The following is a 7,940-nucleotide window of genomic DNA, read 5'->3' on the forward strand; positions in this document are numbered from 1 at the left end:
TCCTTCTTTCTTCCAGGCTTCCTTTTATTTGGGGTCCCGATCCTCAAAAATCCCGGACGTTACTCATTTTGGCTTCTACCTGTCTATCAGATTGTCCCAAGATTTTTCTGTGTAGCCAATGGCAAAGTCAGGTAGTTGGTAGCGTCATGCTTTGTGTTTCCATCCCCTGTACTGCTTTGCTACAAACTGGTATGGCATGGCTGAGCTCCCCAGGCTCCTTGCTTTCAGCAGCACATCCACCTGGCAGCTGTCACTTTTCCCCTGCCCCTGCTCTCATAGTCCTACACTGCAGAACTGATTGGGTTTTTCCAACAGGCAAGTGTTTTCAAGTTCTTTGTTAAACATAAGGTGGCTCTCCTTTGCTGGCTTTCATTTCCCCAACGCTCATCTCTTTGCTGTTTTCTTGCCTCACAGTTGGAATTACGATGTTGTTGGTTCCTTCATTTGCTGGATTGAAAACGGTCTGAAGAACATTGCTTACATCTGTGAAAGTGTCGCCTAGCAAAGTCTGAATCTTGATGAAATGTTAATTCGTTTTCATAACTTACATCTGTTCTTTCTCACAGTATTTGATATATTTTACATGCTTTTGTGATCCCAATTTTAAAGGAAAGAGAAATTGTGTTCAAATGGAATCTTAGATTCTATTTTTGAGACCCTTGTTGCAGGATGTGAGATTCATCTGGTCAAATACGTGCTGTAGCTGCCTCCACCTGAGTCATAACTAGCGGTTACTGGTCATTCTTGATACATGTGAGGTGAGTTAGACAGCCCTGAAGGGTTCAGCTTTACCCTAAAACAGTTGAGCTGCATCACCCCTATCAATCTCAACACTGGAGCCTGGGATTACTCGCTGGAAGGGAGATTTCTGACATAGGGGTTGTGCATAGTGGCACAGTGAATTCCAGCTGAAAAATGCACAGATAATCTCTGAATATATTCTGATAGAACTTTGGCCATATGGTTAAACAGGTCTTGAAGTAATAATCTTTTCAGATTAGCTTCTCACTATTGTTGAAGATTGTTTTAAAGACAATAACTATGCAGAAAGAAATCATAAATATCTGCTTCTTCATCAGCGTAAGACTGCAGTTGTACTCACTGTGTTAACTTTGAATTGAGTGTCCTGCATGAGCACCTTGTCATAGCAGAACATGATCTAGAGTAGTTCTTTTAAAGTAAAAAATAAAAATAAAGGAGTGAATACATTTCTACTTCATCTCCTGAGATGCTTAGTGACTCTCTTCCTTCAGAGCAACAGGAGGTTAAGACAAAAAAAGCTTGTTTGGAGCTTATTTGGAACATGCCAATAATAGCAGTTGTTGGTAATGATTCTGTTCCATATGAGTACATGACATGCTCCTTCTCTCTTGTGATAAAAGCTTTAAATGTGAGTACCCAGGAAGTGCCAGCATTCTAATTGCTCCCTGTAGTTAAGTACATAAAAATATCAAATGCATAAAATATTTTGGCATAAAAAGGAGTAGATGGGTAAAAAAATAGGGTACACTTAAAAATCCAGGAATCTACATGGAGGTATAAGTATCTTATAATGCCTGACACTGGCTTTTCTTCAAGCTCCAGATACTGATAAGGGAATTTAGCAGTTACATAATAAATGTGTTTGAGGTTGCTCGTCAATTTGAATTGGAGACCTTTGATCTCCAGGCAGATTCTTCTAACGTGACAGTTCTTAATTTCTTGTTCATTGTAGTACTCATTCAGATATGCTAAAAAGTGGGAAGATCTGTAGTGACCTGGAAGTGTTGACTGCATCTGCATTGCTCATGAGGTGCATGCATCTTGTACTTACTTGGCTGATGTGCTATCAGTTTGAAAAGAACCCAGCATTAAAATAACAAACACAAGGTAGAAAAAACAAAACAACAGAAAAATCATAAGTGATACTGAAAGGCCTTTTAGAAAAAGAGTTATTATTCCCATTTTATTTCCAGATCAACTTATTTTGTCATTTTTGGAATTAAAACTTCTGCTAGCCGTTGGAATGTTAAAGATAAAATTGCCATAAAAACTGTACGTCAAGTCAAAAAATCATACTGCTGTGATCCAGTGAATGTGAAGTGCTAAATTGCTGGTATACATTATAAACTTCATTATACATGTATCCATTATATCTGCAGGTATATCTGATGATTTTCAAGGTATATTAAAAATATTTTACTTAAATGAAATTCTTATTGTTGGGATTTAAAAGCATGTAATGTTCTATTTTACAAATCTACAAACACAACTATTTTTAGAACTGACAGAAAAGTTCCTCTGAAACTGAGTCATGTTAGAAGGTTTTAGCTGGGAGTGCATGGAATGATTCAGGAAGTCTGAATGACTAAATGATTGAGTAAGACAACATTGTCTTTAACAAGCAAAAGTGGGGAAGAACGTGCTAAACACATTCTGTGTTTGGATGCTTGGACTGCCTAAAAAAAGTCCTAATAGCTACTACTATTGCTCCCATAGAGAGTATTTTTAAGTCATCCCTTTTCTACTGCGTTTAGCATCCTCAATAGGAATGTTCATTCATAAATACAGACCTATCTCAGTTATCCTGTGTGGTATCAAATCATATTTTGTGGTTCTGAATTAAAAAGGTTTTATAATAAAACTCTGAATATTTTTATTATGAGAAATTCAGTGTTTTTATTCCTCCCAAGAGCCCGTATGCTTTGTGTTTAAGCTGCATGAGTGGCTTACTCTTTTGTGTCTAGCTGATTTCTCAACTGTTTTCTGTTGTCATAGAATGGTTGGCTTGGAAGGGATCTTAAAGGCCATCTAGTTCTACCCCATTGCCGTAGGCAGGGATATTTTCAACATGATCAGGATGCTCAAAGCCACATTTAAAGCAACATCGTGCACCTGCAGTGATGGGAAATCCACAGCTCTCTGGGCAGACTGTTTTAGTGTCTCACCACCTTCATCATGAAGACGATTGAGGTGAAGATCTGTACTTTTCTATGAAGTAGAAAAGTGGGAAAGGAATGTTGGTATATTCTACTATTTGTGCTATTTTCCAAATCTCTTGAATATCCATTTTATATGCACCATTGTCTTTCATAATGTCAGACTCCTTTTCACTGCTCTGAGCATAATGATTACTTGTGAAAACTACAATCTGTATGTCCTATTGGTCAGATCAGCTCTACCATCTAGTTACAAATTATTTGGATACCATTTATGTTAGAACCTAAGCATGGTATTTGATTAAGGATCAAGATACCCAAATTTCGTTTTCTCCTTTAGGAAGAGATTCAGCTGCATAAACTTTGAAGTTTAGAGTCTTTCCAGAAGCCCTACATTATTCCACATGGCTCTCAGCTTCTAGGCTAAAGGACTCCAGTCTTCCTTAGATCTTGTGTAATTTCTCCTAGCCTTAGTAGAGCTTCTGAATAAAGAGGCAGCCTCAGAATTTGTTAGATACCTGTATTGGTTAGCTGAATTATTAGCTTGATTCCTACATGTCTAAGGTCTTGCTGTAGTGCAGGGACATCTGGTCAGTAGGGAAATTGAGTTCATTAGCAACCATATGTAGAGTAAACTTTGACATCCTGTGGTGTGTTTTGGATTATCTGTGACATCTGCATAGGCTAGAAATTATGTTGTAGGACCTGCAGAGGATCGGATCAGATGTATGTTCTTAATAAATGGCATCTGGAGAGAAGGCAGGATACTTGAGTGCTCATGCAGTGATACTAGATGCTGGTACTTGAGTAACCGAACTGAGCCCTCCTTGAGGCACCATCCCTAGCGCTGTTCAAGAAGTGTTTAGATGAGGTGCTAAGGGATTTGATTTAGTAGTTGGGTAGGGATACTGATAGGAGGATGGTTGGACTAGATATCTTGTAGGTCCTCTCCAACTTTATGAACCTATGCACCTATGAACCCTCAATGACCATTGGCTGCATTGGCTCTGCAGGAGGCCTAGGAACTTTGGTAACTGTAGACATCTACATCTGAATTTTGAGAATTGTGGATCTGTGAGTTGAATTTTACCTTTCTGAGGACTTAGATATGAATTTAGCATATTTTTCTTGTTTGTCTATTTGCCTATGACAAATTGAGACTTCACTTTCATGTGTATACAAGAAACTAGTAGTCCATCGACTGTCTCATTCAATCAACTAGTGCTCTTTGATGTTTGGCCTATAAACCTTACTCAAGATGTTCACTTAATGATACCCTGTTATGTGCATTGCCTGTGTCTTAGGAAATCTTTGAAAAGGCATCACTAATTCTGATGAATCATTCTAGCAGATAGTACCATGATTGGCAAGTCACACCTGCAAGCTCCTTATCAAGTCCTTCATTGACTTTTTGCTACTGAAACAGTGCTTCAATTTTATGAAATTCAACTGCATGAAATATGCAAATCTGAGGTTTACGATTGCCTTCTCATCAGAATACAGCTAGAATCACAGAATTGTAGGGGTGGAAGGGACCTCAAGAAATCATCGAGTCCAACCCCTTGCCAAAGCAGCTCCCTAGCCCAGGTTGCACAGGTAGGTATCCAGGTGGGTCTTGAATGTCTCCAGAGAAGGAGACTCCACCACCTCTCTGTGCAGCCTGTGCCAGTGCTCTGTCACTGCACTGTGAAGAAGTTCCCACACACATTTGTGTGGAACTTCCTATGCATCATTTTGTGGCCATTTCCTCCTTGTCCTATCTCCACACACTGCTGAGAAGAGTCCGGCCTCATCCCTAGGACTGAAATCAGGGCCAAAGTCAAACTACGTAATAACACCAGTAACAGTGGTTTATTACTGGTGTTACTCACATTTCTGGATTATTTAAGGATTTCACAGTGTTTTGCAAACATTGATTAACACTGCAACCAAGTGAAGTGTGTGTTGTTAGCTTGTGCTCGTGCCTTTGAGAGTGAGTGGTGAATGAAAAATAAGCTCATTCTGAGAGTTATCATTCATACTGTTACCTTGCACTTCATCTGGATAGTGCTTTTCCATATTCAGTGAAAGACAGCGAGTGTATGCCCATCCATATAGAAGGCAAGTGTATGGGTCTTGCTGCAGCCAAAAGTATTAGAAACAGAGACTCAGTGTACACTTCCTATTTGCATTTATCCCAGTGTGTGGAATTCATGTAGTGCTGATGTCTCTATCTCAGTTTGTTACCCTTGGATTTCTTTACAGTCAAGATCTAGTCAATGTAAAGTGCAATTAATCTCATTCTGAAGTAGGTGTCTGAATAGATCAGTCTGACTCTAAAGGATGCCTGGGCTGAGTAGTTCAGATATAGGAGAAATGAATCTCATCCTACTTGTTCTGTGGGCAGAACTGCTATGTTTTTGTCCTTAAAAATGCACATTTAATTTTACCAAGCCACGGTTAGCACACCAGATGTAGAATTGTCTCAGAATAATTCTGTACTAAGTGTTTGCAACAGATTGTTTTATCAAAATTTTCATTTAATTAGAAATACAAAATAATTGCTTCATAATTTTATACAGACACAAGGCAAATGCCTGCTATGTATTCTTGGGTCTTTTGAGCAGTGAGAAAGGAAAGGAACAAGGTTTTGCCGTGTGGGAATGAGGAATATTTCTAGGACTTCTGTTCTCCTTAATGTGATCTCTGAGCTTTGCTCAGTTTCCTTACCCATCTTACAGAATGCTAGAGAACCTTAGGTGTCCAAATTTAAGGCACTTTAAGAAGGCATATTCTTCTTTATCATACCTATGATGGTGCAGGGGGGCTTGACTACTGGCATCTGTCTGAGTTGCACTGGACATCCACAAATGGAGACCTGATAAGATTTTCATCGAGATCAAGGTCCCCAAACTTTTCTATGAGTGAATTCCAGTATGCTAAGTGTTTAGGTCAATTATTTTATTTATTTGACTCATTACTGAACGTAGTGAAGAGTGCATATGCAGGAGATAGAGGAGAGGGTCATCTGCACTGCATCTGCAATACTGCTGAGGCATCTAAACTCTGGGTGTCCATCCCCAAAGCAGAAACATAGCTTTGTCTCCAATATTATTTCAGACAATGCTAGAGAGCTGCATATAAACATCTGCATTAATTCCTGAATCTTTCCTTTTATCTACCATGTCATTAGGCACATTTGTGTAAACGCCTATGTTTAGATTTCTTGAACACTAAATTGTTCTCATTTAAAGGAAAAAATCATGTTCTATACAGTTTGCATCAGGGAGGATTTCAGAGAAGCATAGTTCATCCACACTGAAACTGCAGAAACTTACTAATCTGATCTCTCATTCTCATCTTGATAATCTTTAGTTTTCATTAGCCATGTTTCGTCCACAACCAAGCCTGATGTGACTTTCAGGGAAAATAGACAGTCTTTTAAAAGTAAATCAGTAGGATTTGCAGTATATTTATTGTTATTCGCTGTCACCTAATGTTTCTACCACCTCCGTATTTGGATATTAACATTGTGCTTCCCAAAAGCACCCAAGAATTATATTAATGTGTTTCGATGACTTTTCTTGCATCCAGAGATTGCTTCATATTGGAAGAAAGCATATCTCTGTGGGATCTTAGGAATGTTGACATTTTTCTGCCATCTTTTACTGAGAACAGATCTCAGATGTCTCAGTAATCAGAAATACAGCAACCCCCCCAACCCCTCCTTCACACACAAACAAACAAAAATAGCTTATCTTCCCTCAAAATCATGAAGCAGTGTAAAACACTAAGAAAGCCTCTGTAAGATTGTAGTGAATTTGTATATACAGGACCTGCATCACTGTGCTAGTGAAACCAATAAATAGGTTGATGCAGTTTTGTTTTGTGAATAATGTTATTCACATGCTGATCACTCAGTTTACCAGGCAATTCTTTGAAATTCCTTTATGTGTTCGAAGGCTAAAAAATGATTTAAATATGAAAAAGGCACAGCGTGTTGCTAATTCACACTAAAGTGGTTCAATGTTTAAGCTTTACTTCTGCTATGAAAACATAAGTGATGCATTGTGGGATATCTATAGCACTTGCAAAAGTATATTAAGTGATTCACACAGTGTTTTTCCTAAGGAAAAACTTACCTAAATAAGGTCAGTGTAGCTGGAGAACATGGATATTCTGAAACCTACTCATTTTCTATAGCTGCAGACACATATTTAATATCTTTAAACTGATCTTTTTTTTTTTTTTAAGTATTTAAACTCAGAAAAGTTCAAATGTATGCTGCTTAAATTGGGAAGGGCAGGTTCATGAGTTCCTGTCTGTATGTAGTGCTAACTCTAAAGCCTTTTCCTAGTGAAAATGCGAGGCAAGAAGAAAGGCCAGAAATCTTAGCAGTCTGCAAGCGAGGGACTTCAGACGAAAGGGAAATGATAAACTGTGGGCGGTACAGGAAGAACATGAGTCACGCTACGAACCCAAGTGTATCTCAGTATTTGCTTTATCTGTGCCTACTACATGAAGTGGAGCAATGGTAAGGTAGACTGCACAAGGAATTTCTCCTGTAGTCTAGAAGCTGTGAAGCTGTATGAGGGCAACACTACGCAGTGTAATAAACCGTGCTGTATCTGAATGGATGTATTAATTCTTTTGTTTAATGATTTTTCATGTCACTTTGGCTGGTGAGCATAACAGTTTGTCTCTGATGTATCTCGGGAAAGTAGCAAGGCATCATACTTATTTGGAAATGAAATGACTGGTATTTAAGTTAAGAGATAAATATTACAAATTAACAAATATTTCAGACTGACCATATGCAAAGGAAGCTGTGCATTACATTTAGCACCACTTAAGTTTATTTTAAAACTTAATAGTCTGTAAACTCATCAAGGTTTATAGGTCTTCGTATACAACTACAATTTTGGATTAACCTATCTTCTCAAATTGAACACTGTGATTTTCCTACAGAAGGATTACCTTTTTGTCTTGTATTTGTAGAGATTTTTTTTTTTGTCAAAAAGTAAAAAAGTGGGGATGATAGTA

This window comes from Cyrtonyx montezumae, unplaced genomic scaffold, assembly GCF_038088225.1.
Source record: "Cyrtonyx montezumae isolate F1298 unplaced genomic scaffold, pur_monq_1.0 scaffold_13, whole genome shotgun sequence".
NCBI lineage: Eukaryota > Metazoa > Chordata > Aves > Galliformes > Odontophoridae > Cyrtonyx > Cyrtonyx montezumae.